Source organism: Aethalodelphis obliquidens, unplaced genomic scaffold (assembly GCF_003676395.1).
Source record: "Aethalodelphis obliquidens isolate GAN/ISIS:26980383/991018 unplaced genomic scaffold, ASM367639v1 scaffold34, whole genome shotgun sequence".
Lineage (NCBI taxonomy): Eukaryota > Metazoa > Chordata > Mammalia > Artiodactyla > Delphinidae > Aethalodelphis > Aethalodelphis obliquidens.
In genome coordinates this window covers 12679244-12703930 of record NW_020837978.1, presented here as the reverse complement: position 1 = coordinate 12703930, position 24687 = coordinate 12679244, and the positions used below count along the sequence as shown (strand labels likewise).

At 43.5% G+C, this 24687-nt stretch overlaps 1 protein-coding gene across 14 annotated transcripts in view; it reads left to right on the top strand.

The window, feature by feature from the left end:
- ATXN1 (ataxin 1) overlaps positions 1-24687 on the top strand; it is a 399625-nt gene that overhangs the window by 208400 nt on the left and 166538 nt on the right. For all 14 annotated transcript variants that reach the window (XM_027128420.1, XM_027128428.1, XM_027128426.1 and 11 more), the window contains one exon: positions 244-301. The gene's annotated coding sequence lies outside the window, so the exon portion shown is untranslated. The remainder of the gene's footprint in view (positions 1-243; positions 302-24687) is intronic.

The following is a 24687-nucleotide window of genomic DNA, read 5'->3' as shown; positions in this document are numbered from 1 at the left end:
GCATCTCGAGATAAGAGAACCATGCATATGATTATTTTCTACATATTAATTGGTCAAAGCTCCGTCTTTAAAATTCAAGTAGTCAGCCAAGCAGTGGGCCGTCCACGTTCGTCAGACATTAATTGTGCACCTAGTAAGTACCAGAGGGCCAGGCGCTGGGGTTCCTTCTCTCTCCGGCCTGCATACCTGTGCTGATTTATGGGATGGATTTAATGTTTTATTTTTAATCTCTTTCTCTTCCAGTTTTCCAAAGAAATTAGTCCATTTTCTGGGTGAAGAGAAACCAATCTGTTTTCACAGGGTGAGTAATCCTTTGACTCCTTTATATATATTTTTTACTCACGTTACTTAGTAAGCACTCATTCTCTGGGAGTTTTCTCCTACCTGGAATCAAGAGACTCTTTGTACTCATTACATTTCCCCTTCCCTTTGGAGGGGAGGGTTTCCCCTGGTGTTTTTCTGCCATTTCTTTTGGCTGTTCACAGGTTTTGTCTCTTCTGAGTTGTTACCACCGTTACTATTACCTTGTTCAGTTTGCAGAGGGGGTGACGTAGGAAGTTTCTTCCCGCCCCCCCCCCCCCCCCCGCAGTGGCTGATGCACAGAAACACGGCCGTGGGCAAGGAGAACCCATTCGTTTTGTTCATGTGACATACTGTTTTGTTTTAACACCACGACAGAGAATCATAGGATGTGAGCTCTAGATGGGATGTTATAGCTCATCTAGCAAAGCCCCTATGTCCAGATGGGACAGCTGAGGCCCTGAGGGCTTCCCCCAACCCTGGCATCTGAGCCTAGATTATGAGAGAGGCATTTAACTCTCAGCTGCATGGGGTCATGCCCTCCCCCATCACAACCCCACACAGAGCTGTCCTTTGAATCCCAGTACCTTCTGGGGATACAGAGTTACAGGCAGTTCCATCCGATGTAATCCTGATAAACTAATGCTAACGTCCCTCTAAGGCAGGTGTCAGGAGTGATGCTTGTTGCTACTTAACTTTCTAATAATCACACTTGGTTACTACCAAGACAAGAGAAGTTGATTGCATGGAGGTACCCAGAACGTTCCCATTTTGGACCTCCTCTGAGAGGGCCTGTTTTTTGTTTCCTTTGCGCCTTTACCAAACCACCGCATTTGCAATGCCCAGTCACGTGCTGGGACTCGGTGGTCCACCTGCTTTGCAGCTAGACGCCGAGGCGCACCTGCAGGTGCTTGCTGGCCAACTGCAGAGCGGCACACCCCCCACTCAGGGCTGTCTGCACCTGCAGAGCGAGGCTTAGCAGGTTTCTTGCATTGCTGTGCAAATTTGGCCCGCAGTCATAGACTCTCGGAGAAACATTTCTTCACTAAAAAAAAAAAAAAAAATTATGCTTTGTACGTGAGGGCACAGTTGTGGGGTGTTACGGCGAATATACAAATATGGGATCCCAGAAGGTGAACCTACCCGTGGTTCTTTCGAGATGCCTGTGCCAGACCTGGCTCTGGATCATGTTCATTTAGGTTGATGATCCAGGTGCACTTATTTCCAGAACGTTCCATCTCCTCTAGAGATTGGCCCAAGTGTAGTATTGAGAGCCTGTGTCCGTTATTTTATCCCACTTGTCAACTTAATCACTTTACCTTAACAAATGGGGGCTTCTCTTCTGCCCTTACTGGAGTCCCTGTAAAGGAACTTGACTTTCCTGCTTATCAGGGTGCAGAGATAGTCTGCTTTCTACCAACGCACTGTACGGAATTTAGGACATGGATTGCTGATTCGCTGAGAGACCGTCTGCCTGCGTATTACTCTAAAATTGATCTCTCCTGTCTCCCCATACTCCGTGTGCATGAATTGTGCATTATTAGAAGTGTGAGTGTTTCCATTTCCTCATCTTATCCAAGAAAAGCCCAGAAGGTTTATCCCCAGAGCACACCAAAGTATAACACGGGACACTGAGGTCTGCTGCTACCTAGGGAATCAAAGGGTCTCTGGAACTAAGATTGTTAAAGACTAAAACAGGACACAGTTCAGGGCCTCAGGAAAGGGGGAATGTGCTAAATTCCTTGCCTATTTTGTGCTATTCTTTAAGGAAAGAATAAACTGGTAGAGAGGGGTGTGAGGTAAGAAATGGTAAAGCGATAAAATAAGTTCCACCTGAACTCACGCCGACCACTTGTGGGAACTTCGGTTTCCTGCTGGGTCGCAGGTAGCTTGAAGTCGACAGTCAGGAGGTATCAAATCATTATCCCAAATACTACAAGCTGTTTGCTTTTACCAGTTGGGGGAAAACTAAACACACACCGAAGCCGTGAGTTTTCAAAAAGCAGCTCAGAGGCTGATCCCCACATCTTGGGTTTGTACCACACAGGTCCACACGCTGCACGCGGGTCCGCCTTGTAAAAACATGTGTCACTGGGCTCCAGCTCATGGTATATGCGGGGTGGCTGGACCCGGGAACAAGGCTGCTGTTGTTTGCAAGCTCGAACAGTGCTCGGCCTCGATGGTGTCCCTTTAAGGGAAATCTAGGGAAATGCTCCTGCCAGCGCTGGGATTTTATTTGCTAGAGGCCAAGTAGCAATGGCATGTGTTGGTTCCATAGCAACATGTCTCTGCAGCCAGAAAAAATATAATGACTGTGGCAGCCAGTGTATCCCGGGCAGGTTGAGCACAGCCCTGATGCCTCCTTTTATTTTCCACCTTATCCTGGCCCGCCTTTCCCCTCCTGTAGAGAGTGTGGGCTGCTATCTCTGCTATTAACACTTGCCTCCTGTCCCCACCGAGCTGGGGACTCGAGGAGGGAGGCGGTGTCTGTAGTAAAATTCTGCAGGGCCCCGAGTGTGCCAGCAGAGCTGGCAGAGCCTCCCTGCCTCAGCAAAGCCAAGTCGGCGGAGAGTCTGTCCTTTTCATCATCCCTGTGGCCAAGCAGCCCTGGCAGGGTGGCTCAGTGGGCAGGGTACTTCCTGTATATTGCGGTCAGCTGCTCCTGGCTGGAAAGTGGGCAGGGAAACAGCGGTGTGAGATCTAGGGAAACAGAGGACCCGTTTAATGTGCTCCACAGGGATTGAGGAGACCCCTCCCGGGGCAGAGTGCAGTGCCGGGCACGGTAGGGCTGCACCCAGAAATCAGTGCACGTGGCACACCTTCTAGGCGCTTCCACCAGAGATGCAGTTTCCAATTGCAGTCTCTCCAGTGTGTGGGGTTGAGGTTTTAACATTTCTCTGATGTTTTCTGTAAAATCCTCCATGAAACCATTATAATCACTCTTGATATCAACAGATGCTTTTTTCCCCCCAAACTCCTGAAACATTTAAAAAATCTTTACCATCTATTTGACATTTGGTTTGTTTTCCTTTTTTAATACATAATGCTTTGTGGGCCTGAACTCTTTCTAGTTAGAGGGTAAGGCCTTCAAGGTCAGGAACCATCTATCTTTCTCTTCATTTGTTTTTTATTTTTTTCTCTAATGCTCAGAACTGAGTGCTGTAGATAGTAACCATACATTAATATTTCTTCATGATAACATTATAGTCTCATCCAGTCTCATAAGGAAGCTTTGAGGCCAGTGTGTAAATATACTAAATTCTTTTAAATTCTTCAGAGAAAAGATAAATTCAAGAAATTCTTTAACTGCTGTGGTTTAAAAAAAAATGTAGATATGAAATCACAAGGTAAGAATATCTAAAGACTTCACATTTCCTCTTCTTCCTCTTTGTGGCTACTGACCATGACCTGTGTACCATAGGGTTTCACAGTGACACTGAAGTCATCCCTGCCCCCCCTGCCGCCGCCTTCTCCCCTAATATTCACTACTTTGGTTGAATTAGCCTTACTATACCTTTTGGGCCAGGCCTCTCAGTCAAACCCCTAGCCATGTCTTTGGAGCTATTAAGTAAGAGATTGGAAGGATTTTTCAATAAGGTGACAGATTTGATAGATTAGGATAGTAGTTCCTAATTTAGTTTTGAGGTCTGTTGGAGGAGGGAAGGTTTTTATTGTATAAAAGCCTTTATCTTCAAAGGGTACTCTTCCCTTCCCAAGTCCTGAGCCAACTGAGAACCAATACAAGTGTAACCATAAGGCAGATGGAGCCAGGGTGCACCTCGGTGACTGACGACAGTTAACTGAGTTAGAAGTTGTATCTCAGGTTGGGAACCAAAGAGCTTCCCAACTCATTCTCTAGTCTGGGCTTGATCACAGTCTACCCGCAGGAAAGTTTTGGGTCTGCAGGCCACTGTCTGCGTGAAGAAGGAAGGAAAAAGAGACCCCAGTTCTATGCACAGCCCCCCACCCCATGCTCAACATTTTAACTCTACCCAGTGGTGGATTAACCCTACCCAGTGCAGTTAGTTTCTCAAGGAGAGGCATGGTCCACGCCGGGTTCAGCCTGCAGCTAGCTACCTCACTCCACATCCTTGGGAAAGAAAAAGGATGAAGTAAAAAAAGGCCAGGAGGGCTTTGAGAAAATCCTTCCCATAGAAAACAGAGGAATGGAGTCTGCTGTTGGCCTCGGGCTCTGCTCTCATCTCACTCTCCACACTTTGGTCCCCAGTCTCCCTCTGGCCATCTCACCCACTGGGTTTTCTTCGTAGCTCCTTGATTCGTATTATCTGTTTACTGGTTTATTGTTAGTCTCCTCTTTTAGAACGTTAGTGAAAGCAGAAACTTCATCTGTATCATTGACTGCTGTATTGCAGTACTCGAAGCTATACACGCACATAGGAGGCATTTGATTAAACCTTTCAATACATTAAATGTTTTTATGCCTCTTCTCACGTTTAATTGCCTGGATGTCCTTGTGCCCCATCTTGCCTGGCACATACCTATTCATATCATAACACTCAGTTCGTCTGTCAGTTCTCTATGGAATCTTCCAGTTTCCTTTCTTCCAAGGGGAAGGAGCACCTTTTTGTTTGTAACCAGTTGCCAGGAGTTGTGTGTGCGCGCGCGTGTCTGCATCTTCTTTGAGTGTGTACACCTGTGTGTGCTCTCTTTCTGGATATGGTTCTGTAACACTTAAGTTCACTTATTTGTTTATATATTTATCACCTTTACTGGATTGTAAACTCCTTGGGAACTGGGAAACCTTATTTGTCCCTGTTTCTGTAATACCTGCCATGTAGTAGGTGCTCAGTAAATGTAAGTGATATTAGCACTCTTTACCACATGCCAGGTACTGCTGTGTCTTAGTGCTTAAAACAACTTTCTAAGTACTTGCGTGTGTGTATTAATTATGTAATCCTCACAACAACAAGCTTACCAGATACTTTTTTTTTTTTTTGGTACGCGGGCCTCTCACTCGTGGCCTCTCCTATTGCGGAGCACAGGCTCCGGACGCATGGGCTCAGTGGCCGTGGCTCACGGGCCTAGCAGCTCCACGGCATGTGGTATCTTCCCAGACTGGGGCACGAACCCGTGTCACCTGCATTGGCAGGCGGACTCTCAACACTGCGCCACCAGGGAAGCCCCAGATACATTTTTAACTCTCACCGATAAGGAAACTGGGGCATAGAGAGTTGAGGTGACTAGCCTATGGTCTCACAGCTAGTCTGTTTCTATAGGTGTTACTGTCTGCTGATTCTCCGAGAAGGACCGTATAGACGGACGAATGAATGACTAAATGGGAACCCTAGAAGCCCAGATGCATATCGTTAAACAGGGCCACAGTAAGAAACGATCACCAAGCCAACCTGTGATTAGCCATGGTTGATGTAGGTCCCTGGATGAATCCCTAATAGTAGCTATTGTGCTTAATTCCTAATTATCCATGCCAGCAGAGTGGTATTAGTTAATGAAAGTAAATAATTGTCGTCATATTTGGGGGATTATTTCTTAATGGGAAAATTGTTAAATCATCAGTTACGAGTTACAGTTGCTCTGCGTAAGGCTCACTGCTAAATTTGGGGAGAACTGGGAGGTCAGAGGAAGTGAGTTGGAGGGCGAAAAGGAGAACCCAGGAGTATAAACTAAGGTGGTCGTGTTTAACAGGCCCTTGCTTACTTGAAGAGGTGCGATGACAGGTAAAGTTAAGGAAATCAAAAGAAGTAAAGGGCAGTCAATATGAGAATCACAAGGCATTATTACACATGATTAATTGCCAAATGGTGATAGTAGAGAAAATGAAAGTCATCGTGTTAGTCAGGATAGGATGGGCCTCATGCTTCAGAGAGGCAATCCTAAACTCTCACTGGCTTAACCAAGTAGAAGCTTCCTTCTCCCTCAGTCAGCATGCGCTGTGAATCTGGTGTCTCTGCAGGACACCGTCCTCCACGCATGGCTCCCCGATGCAGGCTGCATGGATCTTTTCATCCTACCAGCTAGAGACCTCCCTGTAATCACAGGGGGAGAGAGAAAACTTGGAGAATTACACGAGCGATGCACTGCTTCAGAGCTTTGCCCTGGAAAGGGCATGTACCACCTGCTATGTCCTAGACAAGGCATTCAGCCTTTTATATGTAAGCTCCCACCTTTCCGATCCTCAGGTTCCTTTTTGTGTTTCTCCCACCCAGCACACGGTAGGTGCTCCATGAGTATCTGTAGGGTGAAGGAGTGAACGAACGTAGCGATGAGTTGTCACTCGTGACTGATTGTGTTTGTAACAGGAATGCACGTGGCAGCCCCCGAACCCAGACTTGGACAAACTAAGCCTGGCTTGAAGATGTTGATTAAAATTAAAAGAGCATTATTTAAAAAAAAATAATAACAGAGCTGACATTGATTAGCCACAGTGCGTGGAAGGTCATGAAGACATGAACAGATGAAATCCAATCTAGCTGGTGGTTGAGCCCCTGATAAAGCCCAGCCTTTCACGCTTCAGCCCTGTCCCGGCCCTGTCACTGTCTGTCCCCTGCGTGAAGTCACAGTTCGTGTGTTATCTGGCGCCAGCTGCCCTTCTAGCCTTGTTCCTCCTGAACCAGGTAGAGATTACTGTCCTCATTTTAAAACAAAGAAACTAAATTAAGGAGAGGTTAACCTGTCCGGGATGCTGCCGTGATTCCAGCCCAGGTGTGTTCGACTGCACTGCACCGTCTCTCCCCTGCGTCAGGCTCTCTCGCACGTGCACCTGCTGCCTCCAGTCCTGGGGTCTGGCAGACGGCAGCATCCACCTCCAGATCAATGGAGAACGGGGGTTCCAGACAGGGGCAAAGCGTGGCTGAGCCCAGCATAGCAGCCGACTGTGAAAAATAAGTTGGAAACTCTGTGTGTGAATCAATATGGAAAGCGGTATGCTCATAGAGAGTGGGGCAGATCGCACTGGAAAGGTAGGGAGGGGTCACAGCACATGTGTCAGACCAAAGAACGGGGCCTCTCAGCCACGTCTCCATGTGTTGTATTTGATCAAGAGAAACCTGAGGGCTTCCCTGGTGGCGCAGTGGTTGAGAGTCCACCTGCCGACGCAGGAGGCACGGGTTCGTGCCCCGGTCCGGGAAGATCCCACATGAGAGGCCCGCGTACCGCAAAAAAAAAAAAAAAAAAAAAAAAAAAAGAGAAACCTGAATGCTGGGAGTCCCAGTGATCACAGCCACTAACAGATTCCTAGAAAATGGGGCTTGTTTCTGGTTTGCGAGGGGTGGTCAGTGCAGATGGAGGGGCCCTGCCTGTCTTTGTTTTAATGTGAGCAGGGCAGTGCTGTGGAGCGGGTCCTGAACTGAGGGTTCGTAATCACTGGAGATCTTTCAGCAAGCTGGTGATGGGACCAGCCTTGTTTCAGTGAGATTAGCTTTACAACTGTGTTCACGGCCCAGGAGATGGTGGGGAGAAAACCAGAGACGGGGGCCCTGCTTGGGAGGTTATTACAGGCAAAAGGAGATAAGACTTTGAAAACTTGGGAGCATTATGAAGGGACAGATGTGGTTGACACTACAAGGAAAGAATTGACCAAAACGGGATGATTGTGTGGATGTAAGAAACAAGGGGAGGAGTTGGAGATAACTGACTTTTTGAGCCCAGGTGGCTATTGAAGGTGTCCTATGTTATATATTTTTTGAGCTTTTTTTTTCTTTTTTTCGGTACATGGGCCTCTCACTTTTGTGGCCTCTCCCGTTGCGGAGCACAGGCTCCGGACGCGCAGGCTTAGCGGCCATGGCTCACGGGCCCAGCCGCTCGGTGGCATATGGGATCCTCCCGGACCGGGACACAAACCCGTGTCCCCTGCATCGGCAGGCGGACTCTCAACCACTGCGCCACCAGGGAAGCCCTTGAGCTTATTTCAGTAACAGTGTTGTTCTATGAGTTGAGGCTTCTTGGGTAGAATTGGCGGTAGCCTTAGACCAAGTTAAGCCCCCTTTGAGTAACTGTGTATCGTCTTAACCCCAACCTTATCTCTTCCTGCCCTGCCCTCCCCAAGGTTTAGGATCAATTCTTAAATCAGCAGCAAAGTCATCAGGCTGCAATTTCATCTCCGTCCTGGCCCTCTAGTGGAGATAATGGCTTAAATGTGGGCCGTTTAAACGTAGAATTAAATGTTGCAGCGTCTAGCCCCTGATGAGAGAGGGCTCACCGTCCACGCAGTGAGAACTGTCTTTCTCTCCTGCTGGTTTGCCTCGTTACCAGACTCAAGCTCCCCATGGCTCTGGGAAACACGTGGCAACATTTTGCTGGTTGGTCAAGATTTTGCAAGCTGACAGTTCATGTGAGCTTCACAAGGCCACTGCACATTGCTTTCTTGGTTGTTTTAGACTGACAGGAGAGTGCCAGTTTTGATAGAAGGGAGAAAGAAGGCTGATGTGACACAAGGGGAATGTTTTGCATTCCCATTTTACTTTCTGGGACTAGTCGTATCACATTTCATCGGCGCCTGTCTCTAGTGGCAGAGGACAGTCTAATGAGAGAAGCTAAACTGTATGCAGTTCACACACCTCAACTCTTAGCTCCCAAGAACCAGAGTGAGTGCTGAGTCCCTGGGATTCAGGAGTCCATCAGTCCCAGGTCTCTTTTCCTTGAATATAGGCTGGAGTTGGAGAGATGCTAGCAGGGGAGAAGAAAACTCCTAACCTCCTGCCTTTCTTCTTCTCTGCTTTCTGTGTGGGTCTGGGAAGCTGGCATCTCTGGCCAGAGGTGCAGAAAGTGTGATAGAGGAGGAGGGCTTCAGGTCGCCGTCGCTCTCCCTGGAATGCCCTTGGCCCTTCTGACACTGCCCTTGGTGGGTAGACCTTCCCGCTTGCCCTAGTTGGCAAGAGAACTGCTCCTCTCTATGAAAGCTTTGCCCCTTCTCCAATCTGAGCAAGGAATAGGGCCCTGCTTCGAGTGGGAGACACTTGGCATTCCCCATTATTTCAAGCCCTCTTACCAGCCCATAAAATCACCACAATTTGTTAGATTGATTCTTAAGATTCCTTTGAAATAGCAAGATGATCGGAAACCTCCATCATGTTTGGGATGGGGGAGGTTGTACATTTAAACAGAAACGCTGAGCTATTTATAGATTGTGCTGTATTATGTTTCAGGGAGAAGGTGGCAGTAAGCTTTGTTCCCCATCTTGTATAGTTTCAAGAGTAGTTTCTCACTTGTTACTAGAAGACTGTAAACATTTCGAGTCTCCAGTGATATCTATATTCTTTTGATGTACTTTGCAGAGAAACTCAAGCAGGAACAGGCTTCAGAGTAAGCTAATGAAAGCATCTTGGGCTTTTGATCACTTTCCATTAGCATGAACGGTAATCTCTGTCCTGTCAGATTTTGTTTGAAAGGGCGTTTGCTGTTTAATGAAGATAAACACGTTGCTGGGTATTTAATACGTCTTCTCAACTCAGGGACTGAAAAATTCATACGTGAGATTAGCCCTGTTGCCAGAGAGGGGATTTTCAATGTCCCAAACATTTCTCCAGCCATTGGCTGAACTTTTGAAATGTGCCCGTGCTAAAAAGAGCAGATACCGAACAGATATGTCATTTACAAAGCCTTCTTTTTCAATGGTGAGTCCCAGGGGCCTTTCAACCAAGTTGTTGCTATGTAATATTTGGTCAAAGGAAACCTGAGTGTAAGGAGGACACGTGATCACAGCCACTAACAGATTCCTAGAAAGTGATGCTTGTTGTTTGTTGCTGGTTAGATGGTGGCCGTGTGGGGCAGGGGGTCTGAGCCGCTTTTCTTGTCACTGTTTTAATGCATATTCTGCTGTTGCTAGTGACTCCGGCTCTCGCTCTGCCTTGCAGGAGGGAGAGTATAACTGCGCTTCTTGGTGTCTGAAAACCTATGGGGAGAAATCTGAGAAGGCAGGTCGCAGGGCCAGCCGTAGACTTTGCTCAGCCCATTCTGTTGCTCTTTGCTTGCTGACATATTGGGAGAAAAAAAAAGGCTTGGGTTCTAAAGTTGATTCTGTCTTAAGAGAAGAGTGCCTTTTAAATGTTTAGAACTTGGAAATGCTGTTTTTAAAATAAATTTAGTATTTGAAAAACAGGTGTCCAAGGAGTACAGATTCCTAATTGAAAGAGAACAGTAAACAAAGCAGTCGCTTCCCTGTTACTGTAAAGTGCTTTCCTTTCCTGCAGAGTTGAGGGGCGGATTGGAGATGCGCCTGTGGTCACATGCAGCTGTTTCCAGGTTCTGTGACCGTTGTAGATTCCATGGCTCCACTTCAGAGTCACTTGTGTCTTCTGCAGGAGTTATTTAGGGCCATGCAAACAAGTGGTGCTTTCTGAGGAAGGGGGACAGTGTATTAAAACCCTGTGGTGAAACCTTTCCTATCGGCCTGGGTGGCAGAACTTCTGAGGGTGAGAACATTCCTGTCGCTGTGAGGCTGAGGGGAGGGGGTGCCCCGTGTGTTCTGCTGCCAGCTCACACCTGGCTGCCTCGGGGCATCCTGTCCTGTCACTAGACTTCCCCTCGAGTCTGCACAGACATCAGAGGGACCTGGTGGGGAGAAGGATGGGAGCAAGGTCAGAGCCGCACGCTTAGCAGCTCAGGTGCAGGAGGAAGCCAGGCCACCTGGGAGGGTCCTCTGGCAGTGGGTCAGCCACTCGGGCAGCGTGGTGGCCTGAGACTGACCCTCTCACCCCTGCTGATGCCCCACAGAGTCCATCCTGTTTGCTCCAAGCCTCCGCAGCCTCACTTCTCTGTCCCCTGCTCCCTGAAGGCCACTTCTGCAGTGGGTGTATTAACTTGAATTTCTGAGATCATGAGTGAGCAGTTTGGAGAAGAAGGTAGGTGCTCCAGGCTTCTACCCCTAGTCCTGCAATAGACTCAAGCTTATTCACTTAGTGTCTCTTGTGTTACAAGACAAAGGTTAGGGATAAGTCCTATTATGGAATTATTATGTTTGCTGCCTGTCCATTTATGAGGGGGAGTGGAAGATAGAGGCAGGTGCCCTGTAAATTCCCATGCACGGTTTCTCCTGTTTGAACTCAGGATAATTTGATTCGCGTGCGGATGCCCCCTAGTGGCCAGCACGGGGCCCTTGAAGAAGGACGGTCCCAACTGCCACGGCCTCCCATCCCCAAGGAAACGCAACACCCACTTCACAGGAGTTGAGTGTCACGTCAAGTCTGTATTTCCTTACTATGCTTTGTCTACCACGTAGGAAAAAAATCCAAAGCATTGTTACAGAACAGAGAAAGAAGTACTATTGCTCCACTAAAGGAGGAGAACTCTTAGGTCTGTAGCACATCTGTATTATAAGTCTACTGGATGTGACAGAAGACCCTTTAAAGCTTTGATGTAACTATTTTCACGGCCAACCGATGCACTAAAGGAGAATTGTACTATTGGCAATAGTGGGCAAGTCCCCTGCTGGCTTCCTACCCTTAAGTAGACAAGCTTTATAAAACTTCAGAATTTTCTCAGCCGTTTAGTTGGCCAAGGTAAACTTTGTTTTCCTCACGCAGAAGGTTGATATATATAGTTAACCTTCTGCTTGCTGACTCCAGAGCTTTAATATAGTCTTATATAACGAAAGCTTTATTCACTCATGATTATCTTTTGAAGGAATTGTGTAAATTCTGTTTCTGATGAATTTTTTTTCTAGTCAGCTCAACCAGTCAAGTATGAAATGAGTGGCTAGTGTGAGCTTGATCAAGTGCCTAGGAATCACCTTGGGGTCTTGTTAAAATGCAGTTTCTGACCCTCCAGGGCTGAGGTGAGGCCCGAGATTCCGGATTTCTAAGAAGCTCCCAGGTGATGCCAAAGACCGCACTTAGAGAAACAAAAGAATAGTTGAGTAGCAAGGTGGTAGGTGATGCAGTCTGTGTCCTCCAGAATCTTATGAGCTAAAAAGGGACTTGAAAAAGTATACAAGTAATTAGGGCATAAGACAGAACGTAATGAAATGTACAATGAAAGTAAAAACGTGCTTTAGGGAGTTAGAGGTGGAAATGATCGCTTCTGCTTGGGAAGATCTGGAAAGTTTTCATGGAGAAGGTGATTTTTGAAATTGGAGTTGAGGTTTCGGTTAGTCTGCAGCAGCGGTGGGTAGGGGTGGTGAAGGCAAATGAGTCAAAAAGCATAGATTCTGGAAAATGAAGCGTATGTCCAAGGAACAAGCAGCAGCCCATTTGCCTGGGGTGGGGAAAGTATGAGATACAGTTGGAAAAGTAAGTAGAAGTGATACTATGGACTGTCAGGCAGTGTAGGATGAAAACTCTGGACTAAAATCAAGTAGATTTTAGTTTGTAGATTTTCTGATGAAGCCCATTCTAACTGCTGTGAGGTGATAACTGCATTGTAGTTTTGATTTGCATTTCTCTAATAATTAGTGATGTTGAGCAGCTTTTCATGTGCCTCTTGGCCATCTGTATGTCCTCTTTGGAGAAATGTCTACTTAGGTCTTCTGCCCATTTTTTTGGTTGGGTTGTTTGTTTTTTTAATATTGAGCTGCATGAGCTGTTTATATATTTTGGAGATTAATCCTTTGTCCGTTGATTTGTTTGCAAATATTTTCTCCCATTCTGAGGGTTGTCTTTTTGTCTTTGTAGTTTGCTTTGCAAAAGCTTTTAAGTTTCATTAGGTCCCATTTGTTTATTTTTGTTTTTATTTCCATTACTCTAGGAGGTGGATCAAAAAAGATCTTGCTGTGATTTATGTCAAAGAGTGTTCTTACTATGCTTTCCTCTAAGAGATTTATAGTGTCTGGCCTTACATCTAGGTCTTTAATCCATTTTGAGTTTATTTTTGTGTATGGTGTTAGGGAGTGTTCTAATTTCATTCTTTTACATGTAGCTGTCCAGTTTTCCCAGCACCACTTATTGAAGAGACTCTCTTTTCTCCGTTCTGTATCCTTGCCTCCTTATAGATTAGTTGACCATAGGTGTGTGGCTTTATCTCTGGGCTTTCTATCCTGTTCCATTGATCTATATTTTTTTGTGCCAGTACCATATCATATTGTCTTGATTACTATAGCTTTGTAGTATACTCTGAAGTCAGAGAGTCTGATTCCTCCAGCTCCGTTTTTTTCCCTCAAGACTGCTTTGGCTATTCGGGGTCTTCTTTTGTGTCTCCATACAAATTTTAAGATTTTTTGTTCTAGTTATGTTTTTAAAAAAAATGCCACTGGTAATTTGATGGGGATTGCATTTAATCTGTAGATTGCTTTGGGTAGTATAGTCATCTTCACAATATTGTTTCTTCCAATCCAGGAACATGGTATGTCTCTCCATCTGTTTGTGTCATCTTTGATTTCTTTCATCAGTGTCTCATAGTTTTCTGAGTACAGGTCTTTTACCTCCTTAGGTAGGTTTATTCCTAGGTTTTTTTTTGCAATGGTGAATGGGATTGTTTCTTTAATTTCTCTTTCTGATCTTTCATTGTTAGTGTATAGGAATGCAAGAGATTTCTGTGCATTAATTTTGTATCCTGCGACTTTACCAAATTCATTGATTAGCTCTAGTAGTTTTCTGGTGGCATCTTTAGGACTCTCTATATATAGTATCATGTCAACTGCAAAGAGTGACAGTTTTACTTTTTTTTTCAATTTGTATTCCTTTTATTTCTTTTTCTTCTCTGATTGCCGTGGCTAGGACTTCCAAAACTATGTTGAATAGTAGTGGTGAGAGTGGACATCCTTGTTTTGTTCCTGATCTTAGAGGAAATGCTTTCAGTTTCTCATCACTGAGAATGATGTTTGCTGTGGGTTTGTCATATATGGCCTTTATCATGTTCAGGTAGGTTCCCTCTATGCCCACTTTCTGGAGAGTTTTTATCATAAATGGGTGTTGAATTTTGTCAAAAGCTTTTTCTGCATCTATTGCGATGATCATATGGTTTTTATTCTTCAATTTGTTAATATGGTGTATCACATTAATTGATTTGTATATATTGAAGAATCCTTGCATCCCTGGGATAAATCCCATACACCATGGTGTATGATCCTTTTAATGTGTTGTTGGATTCCGTTTGCTAGTATTTTGTTGAGGATTTTTGCATCTATATTCATCAGTGATATTGGTCTATAATTTTCTTTTCTGTAGTATCTTTGTCTAGTTTTGGTATCAGGGTGACGGTGGCCTCCTAGAATGAGTTTGGGAGTGTTCCTTCCTCTGCAATTTTTTGGAAGCTTTTGAGAAGGATGGGTGTCAGCTCTTCTCAAGATGTTTGATAGAATTCACCTGTGAAGCCATCTGGTCCTGGACTTTTGTTTGTTGGAAGATTTTTAATCACAGTTTCAATTTCATTACTTGTGATTGGTCTGTTCATATTGTCTGTTTCTTCCTGGTTCAGTCTTGGAAGGTTATACCTTTCTAAGAATTTGTCCATTTCTTCCAGGTTGTCCATTTTATTGGCACAGAGTGGCTTGTAGTAGTCTCTTAGGATGCTTTGTATTTCTGTGGTGTCCATTGTAACTTCTCCTTGTTCATTTCTAATTTTACTGATTTGAGTCCTCTCCCTCTTTTTCTTGATGAGTCTGGCTAATGGTTTATCAATTTTGTTTATCTTCTCAAAGAACCAGCTTTTAGTTTTATTGATCTTTGCTATTGTTTTCTTTTTTTCTATTTCATTTATTTCTGCTCTGATCTTGATGATTTCTTTCCTTCTGCTAACTCTGGGTTTTGTTTGTTCTTCTTTCTCTAGTTCCTTTAGGTGTAAGGTTAGATTGTTCATTTGAGATTTTTCTTGTTTCTTGAGGTAGGCTTGTATAGCTATAAACTTCCCTCTTAGAACTACTTTTGCTGCATCTCATAGGTTTTGGATCATCGTGTTTTGTTGTAATTTGTCTCTGGGTATAAGTGTTCTCCAGTTTGTGAGTCACCCACCCAGCAGTTATGGGATTTGATTTTATTGTGACTGCGCCCCTCCTACTGCCTCATTGTGGCTTCTCCTTTGTCTTTGGATGTGGGTATGTTTTTTGGTGAGTTCCAGTGTCTTCCTGTCAATGATCGTTCAGCAGTTAGTTGTGATTCTGGTGCTCTTGCAAGAGGGAGTGAGCGCACGTCCTTCTACTCTGCCATCTTGAACCAATCTCCATCCTTGCGTTTCGTCTAAAATAGCTTCTTACCCTGCTTTGCTTTTTTCATAACACTTTTTGCCATCTGACATTATGATTTTTTATTTGTGCCAAGAATGGCAAGTAGGGCCAAGCCTTGCCCTCAAGGAGCTTATAGTCAACTGGAAGAGGTAGACAGTAAATACGTAAACGAATATATATAATGAGAAATGAAGGGAAAATGAGAAAAAATAACAAGGGGGAGGGATGGAGCCACTTCAGCCTGGGTGGGCAGGAAAAGCCTGGCTTAGGAGATGACATTAACCTGAAGATAGGCAGAGCAACTGGCATATGCAAAAGCCTTGAGGTAAGGAGTGCTTGGTACATTCAGAGAACCAGATCTTGAACCCATGTGGCTGAAGACCAGGGTGAGTTAGAGGGCTATGAAGTTAGAGTTGGCAAGCCACAGATAGTGAAGAGCCTTGGAACTGACAAGGAGGTTCGATTCTGTTAAGTACCTGGAAAGTCACGTGAGGGCTTAAACACGCAGGGTGGATTAGAGGATGGCAAGAAAGCAGGGAATGGGGAAGGAAAACCTGTAGTTGGACTGAGAGGAAGTGATAGTGGTTTGGACTTGAATGGTGGTAGCAACCTCAGAGAGAGGTAGGTGAGTTCAAGACGCATGTATTCTCAAGGTGAGCTGTGCAGGACTTGTAGTTTTCTGATGTGGATGAAGGATAGGGACGTGGTCACCAGGATAATTCCTAGGTTTCTGGCTTGAGCAAGTAAGGAAATGAATGTGTCGCTCATAGAGATGGGGAGAACAGGCACAGAACAGAATTTTGAAAATGTTGAGTTTAAGGTGTACATGACATTCTTTTTTCTTTTTTTAATGTGGTGGAATACAGAATTTCCCATTTTAATCATTTTAAGATGTTCAGTTCAGTAGTGTTAAGTCTGCACATGTTGTGCCCCCAATCTCCAGAACTCTTTTCATCTTGTAAAACTGAAACTCCACATTCGTTAAATAATAATTTCCCATTCGTCTCCCCCAGCCCTTGGCAAGCACCGTTTAACTTCCTGTCTCTATGAAGTTGACTACTCTCAGTATATCATATAAGTGGATTCTAGATACCATATAAGTATTTGTCCTTTTGGGACTGACTTATTTCACTTAGCACAACTTTCCTAAGGTTCACCCATACTGTAGCGTATGTCAGAATTTCCTTCCTTTTTAAGACTCAGTAATATTCCACTGTATGTATATACATTTTGTTTATTCACACTCGGGTTGCTTTCACCTTTTGGTTTTTGTGAATAATGCTGCTATGAATATGTGCGTACAAATATCTGTTCAAGTTCCTGCTTTCAATTCTTTGGGAAAATAACCAGAAGTACAACTGCTAGATTGTATGGTGATTCTATTTTTAATTTTTTGAGGAGCCATTGTACCGTTTTCCACAATGGCTTCACCATTTCACGTTCCTACCAGCAGTGCACAAAGGTTCCACTTTCTCTACATCCTTGTCAGTGCTTGTTTTCTGTGTTTTTGATAGTAGCTATCTTAAGGGGTGTGGGGTGGTGAGACATTTATTTTGTTCGTAGATATTTCAGGTAAGGTGTTCCGTCTTCAGATCTACAGATCAAGAAGAGGTTTGGGTGTGAGATACATGTTCAAGTTTAAGCTATCATCCATCCTTTCAGTGAGGTTTTTTTTTTTTTTTTTTGCCAATTTGACTGTAAACATTTTTTAAAATATATTTATTTATTTTTGGCCGCATTGGGTCTTTGTTGCTGTGTGGGCTTCTCATTGTGGTGGCTTCTCTTGTTGTGGAGCATGGGCTCTAGGCATGCAGGCTTCGGTAGTTCTGGCTCACTGGCTTCAGTAGTTGTGGCTCGCCGGCTCTAGAGCACAGGCTCAGTAGTTCTGGCACTACGGGCTTAGTTGCTCCACAGCATGTGGGATCTTCCCATATCAGGAATCGAACCCATGTCCCCTGCATTGGCAGGCGGATTCTTAATCACTGCACCACCAGGGAAGCCCGACTGTAAACATTTTAAGAAGTTAGAGATTCAGCTCAAAGAATCAGATTTATACTTAAACTATTTAGCCTCACAAGCATTTTTTTTTTTTTTTTTTTTAATTTTTGGCTGTGTCGGGTCTTTGTTGCTGCGCGCGGGCTTTCTCTAGTTGCAGTGAGCTGGGGCTACTCTTTGTTGCAGTGTGCGGGCTTCTCATTGTGGTGGCTTCTCGGTGCAGAACATGGGCTCTAGGCGCATGGGCTTCAGTAGTTGTGGCTCGCAGGCTCTAGAGCGCAGGCTCAGTACGTGTGGCGCACGGGCTTAGTTGCTCCACGGCATGTGGTATCTTCCCGGACCAGGGCTTGAACCTGTGTCCCCTGCATTGGCAGGTGGATTCTTAACCACTGTGCCACCAGGGAAGCCCACAAGCATGTTTTGAAGTCATAGTAGATTAACTTAAAAACATTCCTTTTTTTTCTACTTTCATATTAGTTTTGTAAACAAAAATAATTTGTTTACAACTTCATAGTGCTAGTGTCTTTGTCATCTTTTGAACCACTTTATAAGTCATCTGATATAGCATTCCAGGGCAGATTATCTTGACTTCCATCTAAGTCATTTGAGATACAAATGTGTTTTGAATCTGTGTGTGATGCTGTCACCAAGAATTTTATCCCAAGCCACAAGTACCCATGTCTATATCTATTGATTACATTTTAAATACCTTTCCAGCCAAAACAAATCACATAGCCAAGCTCAGTTTACGTGAACATGGACAAGGAGGCATGATATATTGGGGACCATTACTATAACAATATGGGTACCAAACAATATTGAGAGAGTTTTTTTCTATCCTTCCAGTGAGTATGTATTTACGAACTATACAGCATAACCACTTACTGTGTTGCTTTAGAAAGCAGTCTTTAAAATCCTTTTTTATTTATGTGACATTCATTCTTTTCAACTGTAAAGTCGTACTCCCAAGAATAATTACTAGCTAAATCTCTTTTCTTCCTTGAAAAGAAAAAAACAGCAATGCTGCTAGGTGACTCTGTAAGCATGCAAAACTAGAACTCAATCTTTTCTGAGGGATACATTTGTGAAGAACCTTCCCTTCGCCTTATACTCAGGCATACATTGTCAATTATAAACTTGGCTTTGGAGACTTCAGTGTAAGGAAGTTTCCATACAGTGAAAGTCCTTAAACACTAAGTAGTGATTGAGCCCATTTCCCATAAAGGTTTGCTAAGAAAAATACTTGTCCTGCCTGTTTGAAGTTCAGTCTTTCCTAGAGGCATAAGAAACCATTCAGGGTTCATTCTGACTTTGCAGAGCGGACCCATCTGTCCATCCATTTATTTCTTCATGAATTTCAGGCACCTTCTATAGTTTAGAGAATTTCTAAGCATAATGTAATAGAAAAGCTTTATTTTTATCAGTTTGGGCAAGAAAGGGAGGAATAGCGACAAATATTTAAACCAAAAACATTTGTATCGCTGTTACCTCAAAAACTGGACAAATCCGTATTGAAAGTTCTTAACCAAATCTCATAGATTTGATTTAGGAATTCCATTATATTTTAAGACTCGAAGCATGATGATCTGTTTCTGCAGTGATAATTTGGGTAAGGAAGAGAGGGTTCTAAAGAAGCAGCCTTAATATATAATATGGGAGGAATATATGTATTTGGTCGCCCACTGGTCATTTGTCTACCCATCCATCCATCGTTTAATTTATTTTTACCATTATCAACTTAATACAGTGTTATCAGTAATCACAAGCATGCCCTTTACTCTCTTAGCATAGAAGAGAATTAGGTAGAAATAAGTACTGCAAAAATATTTTTCCTCTTACCTTTAAGTTACGAGCTTTGCATCCTAATTAGGCCCACTGGGCAGAGTTCATCACTTTGACTTCCCTAAAACAGATACTAATACTGTTCCTTTCACATCTTTGACCTGGGAATTGCAAAGTGATTTACCAACTGTAACTCATCCATCCTCCTAACACTTCTGAACAAGACATCAGAATTCTTGAACTCAGCATAAAAATAGGTTCTTTGTTTTCCAGAGAATCTAAATGGTTTGCTACCATTAAATAAGAAGTGAGGAGAAGAATTAAAGCTAAAATTGTCCTTTTCTAAACTACTGCTTGGTGACCTGACCTACAGAAAATGTCTTATTTTCTGGAAATTAAAAAAGGGGGAGGGGGTGGGCAAGCATCAGCTTTGCTCGTGTAAAAGTATTAAATAAGACCATACTAGAGAAAAATCATTAGAACCTCCAGATGACCATTTTCCTTAAAACACTTTCTTCATTGGATTCGGTTCCTAATAAAATGAACTTGAAAATGATACAGCCTGCTTGCTGTCGCCCAAAGGATGAATCACAGCATGTGAACAAAGGAAAACAAATCACCTTTAAAAGGTCCAGCCTCTCTGTTACCCTGGTAATAGTTCTCCTTTTTCCAGGGCTTCCAATTGCCTTCCATTCTTGTGTAACTCAGTTTATAATAAACCCTGATGCCAAGATTTTTCAGTCAGTTCCCTGCCCAAACCACGATCCTCTCAGCCTGGGAGTAGGCACTGTCCCACAGATGAAGTGCAAAGGAGAATCACAAAAAGAGGATTATTTCTTCTGGGAGGAAAAGGGATAGTGTACTGCTCATTGTGACATCATTCACAGTGCCTGGGTCTGTGGAGGCTTTTATGAGAAAGCAGAGATTTTTATAATTCACTTAGTCTGGCAAGTGAAGTAACAATAAAATTCCTTAAATGTCTAGAAGATAGAAGCACAGCAGTTTGTTCTCACTCATCTGGAGTTATCACCGAGACCCTCATTTGCCTTCTCCCTGACCGTGCTTTTGGAATGAGGGCCTCGTGACAATGCACACGGGTTGGTTATAGTACAAAATTTCAGGAAATTTAAATACTCTGTAGACAGTCAGCTGCAGTTTCGTTAAGGAACAAAGCCTACTTTTTCAGCACATCTGGCTTGTGTTCATATTAAATGCCACCCTCCCCCCTTTTTTTGCAAGGGGAAATCTCCAGATCTCATTGCTGTGGCTAACTTCCTAGTAGGCTGCTGGTGCCCTTCTTCCTTCCTGTGAAGCCCACAGGTGTTCTTTACCTTATTAACTTAAAGATTTGGGATGTCCAGCCCACCCTAATGATAGAAGCTCAAAAACAGGACTGATACCAGCATCCTAGGCACACCTGATAGGGACCTTTTCCATACTGTTTACTTATTTCTTGGTTAAACTGGTTAAACTTGGTACATGGTAGGCATACTGATGAGTCAAGGTTGACATGTGGGTTGCGATGTGCTTGTTGCCTTCTTTCAGTCAGGGCCGGTTGCCCACCTCGTGTATCTAGATATGCAAGCTGATCACAGCCGAGAGGGAGAGCTCTGGATTGTGTCTGGCTGAGTTTTGGCCCCTTGCTCAGTGATCTAGGCTCCCCAGAGGGTGTACGTAGTTAGCTGATATGAAGTGGAAGGTAGGATCTGTGATCCAAGTCGGAAAATAGAACGAGAGCTACAAAAGTGGAAGCAGGGGAGCTGAACACAGGAAGAGGCGGGCTCTTCCCTTCAACTGGCCCCAGCCAGCCGTGCAGGGTGGGTGGTATCTCAGCTCTTCCCCTTGAGGACTCTTGGCGAAGCCAGAGAGGTACTGAATGTTGGTGCAGGAAGGAGGTCAGGAATATCTTAACCCTGTTTGAATGTTAATTTGCCCTGTGTAATTTGCACACGGTGAACCTGAGGCCGGAGCAGTGGAGAATTTTAGGGGGTAGCAGTTAGCATGGGATCCCAGCCTGGCGTCCGGGTCACCTGCTGGCCTCTACCAGCCACCAGAATGACTTATCACCCTTTTTAAGTCCTTCTACTCTACTTTGCTTCAGAGTCCTCTAAGTGTAAGATCAAAAATGTGATCATGAGACGCAAACATTTTAAACTAGAAATCTAACTGTACAAATACAAAATATATACCGGCTTTCTCTGATTTCTTATCCACTGATGATAAGACGCTCCATAGATTTAATGATTAGTTTCCTGGGGGAATGAAAGACATGCTCTCACTTATTTTATGTGCTAATGATATATAAAACCAGTCCTAAGTTCAGAAATGTTAAAATATGGAACATGAAATCATCCGGATATCACATATAAGCTATGTGTATTAGGTATAGGCTCTTTGACACACATGCATCTGTGTCTTAAAGGCATGCATTCCGTGGAGCCCCAAAGAGTGCTGGGGTGAAAGCTGACTCCTAACAGTTCCTGTTAATAGGGATCAGCGAGGGCTTAAGAGAAAAATCCAGAAAACTCATTTCTAGCAACCTAAACTGCTAGCTAGTAGCTAGGAAGTTTCACTGACCATATGTCTTGACCACATTTCGCACTAAGGGAGGTCCCAAGTGTGGAAAAGGCGTGAGATGATATACAGCAGGTGGGGCAAAGGGGAAGTGAAGAAGCTGGCGTGAATGTACTTAATGCCACTGAACTGTACACTTAAAAAAGGTTAAGATGGTACAATTTATGCTCTGTGTATTTTGCCATAATTTGTAAAGTATGTACCTATATATGTCTATGTATACTTATATAAATGTTTTCCATGGGTTGGATGAAAATGGTTCAACCCATGTCACTCATCCATCCATCCATCCGTCTTCATTCATTCACTCAACAAACATTTATTAAGCCCCTACTATGTGCTAATACCTGTGCTAAATTGTATTGTACAATTGAAAATACAGTATACTCTCTGTCCTTGACTTATTTACAAGTTAGTGTACATGAATGCCACATGAACAATAACTACCACCCATCATGGTGAGGCAAAAATGAATGCATATACGGACTTAAGACAGTACCCAGCTATGCAGCATTGTGGTGTCTTGGCACTTGTCATGTAGGTGAAGGACATGAAGGGCTCACGTGCTGAGGGACAGCTTGGATAAAGCATGGGGAACAAACAGGTGGTGCATAATGCATGCAGTGAACAGTTGGCACTCCATTATTGATGACTTAACGATGTGTCATGTGGCTGGTGGAGTGGTGAGCTCATAACGCTGTGAAATAAAGGAGTGAAGGTGCAGAGGGTACCGTATGCCATGTTAAGGACTTCAGACTCCCCAGACCAGTGGCCTAAGGATTTCTCAAAGCCTCCCAGACGTCTCCAGAAGTCTTTGGTGGTGATGCAGGGCAGGTAGCAGGTGGAGAAACCAGTAGGTCAATGTGAATAGTCTGTTTTATTTATTTTATGTATTAGGTTTCCATTGATATATAAGATTTCATTTGAAGGCACTGTTCTGACTTAAAAAAACACATTTGAAAATCACTGGTGATGAAGAATCACCAAAAATTATTAGAGTTGGTAACAATTATTTTATGTTTTAAAAAGCAGTATTTGGAGAGATGAACATGTTTTCTCCATTTCTGAACCTCACCTAGCAGCACTTTGCACATCATAAATATTCAATAAAATGTTCAGTGGGAATATTTTAGGGATATGACTTGTGTACTGTTGCCATAAGGGTGAATTTAAATAACATATTGCCCAGTAACTCAAAAGGAATTTGTAGAAATATAAACTCACTTTCCTCTCATTCTCTTTTCCTCATGTAAAATTCTACTGCAGTCATTTTTTTTTTGAGTTTCCTGTCTGTTGTTGAGACATTAGCTTTTATAGTTTGATACCTTGGACCTGGTTGACAATCTGATTCTGTATGTGGGATTGAACTTGGTGGAAAATAATAGTTAATTGTATTTTTTAATGCTTACAGTGATATTCTGGGCAAGTTCTGTTTCTTTCTGGATGAAAGCCAGAATCCTACTGTTCTTCAATTTGTTTAAATGCAGCAGCTTATACAACATATGTACGTGTTCAGTGGAAGATAAAGGATATCATTATTTTTAGCCTATTACAAAGAAAACCACATTTTTCTCTTAAATCTCTTGATAAAAAGTAATTTGAACACAATTTCTGCACAAGTCATTTTCAAGAGATTGGCTGTCAAGTGTATTTTTTTAAAGTAGCACTCTCGTAAGAGCCAATGAGACTGTGCAAATTTAGACATATTCTAAGCCTGGGATATGGTTGAAGATGTCAGTTTTTAAACAGCACTTTGAGAAGTAGTTAGCTTAAAAGTATAGCAATTCAGGGCACACAGAGAATGATTTTGAAGAGTAAAGTCTTGATACACTGGAAAGAAAGTTGACAGATTCACTACAATTAAGAGACAAGCAGCTACAACTCCCACTTGTGAAAACTTTTCTCATCAAACCAACTTCTGACACTGGCCTAAGAAAACCTCCAGCAAATTCTTACTCCTTTCCAGCTCCCAATCTGTTGTATAGAAATTCTCCCAGTTTCCTTACATAGTAATACACAGATACAGAATTAAAGCATTGCAGCCCACTGCCCCTAGTCTTTCAGATCTATGCAAAATGACCAGACTGAAATCTGTTTTCCTACAGGCCTGGTATGTGTGTGTATGTGTGTAGTTGCACACACATTCATGTATGGACCCACACATTTGTTTGAGTGCAACAATTAGAAAGAAGAGGGAAAAGTGACTTGAAATTCACTTCCCAGCTTCTCCTACCATAACCAATATGTTATATCAATTCTTTTTTCTACTTTCTACTATGGTGGAAAGGCTTGTGAACGTGTCCCATGCTTTGACAGGCAGGATGATATCATGTGGAGGTTGTGTCTTCTCTACTCTAAGAATAGGAATATTTAAGTATGGGCATTTTTGCCTGATATCCTTGGGTCTTTCTGCTTCCCACTGATTGAGCTTGGTAATCAGATTTAGGCATGAGACTAAATTCACAAGTGAACGAAGTGTTAGTTTCCTCTGTGTTCGTTGCTTTTGTACCACAATAAAGGTGTTTCATGGCCTGTTGCCAGTCTTATCCCATACTGGAGAGAATTACTGTTGTCCCACCATCTCTGAAAACCCTACCCAGCTACAGTTTTGGAGTCATGTCATACCTTCCTGAATTTGGGTGTACCCCGAGGCCCACTTCCCTTGTATGGAGACGCTCACACTCATTCACACACCCACGTACATGCAACAGAGAGAAAGAACAGTGAATAGCAGGGACAGTGCCCACCGTTCTTTTCTGTATGTATTCCCGAGCCCCATCTTGCAAAATGGGTGCTGGACGGAAGATGTACAGTTGCTGTTTCCCCCATGGGCCCCAGTACCAAATTATATGACCACATTCATAACTTTTGGCCCCTTTAAAATTACTGAGAGAGACAGCATAAATGATAGACTTTGGGGTTGGAAGAATTGCGCTGAAAATCCCTTCCCTGCCACTTCGAATGCT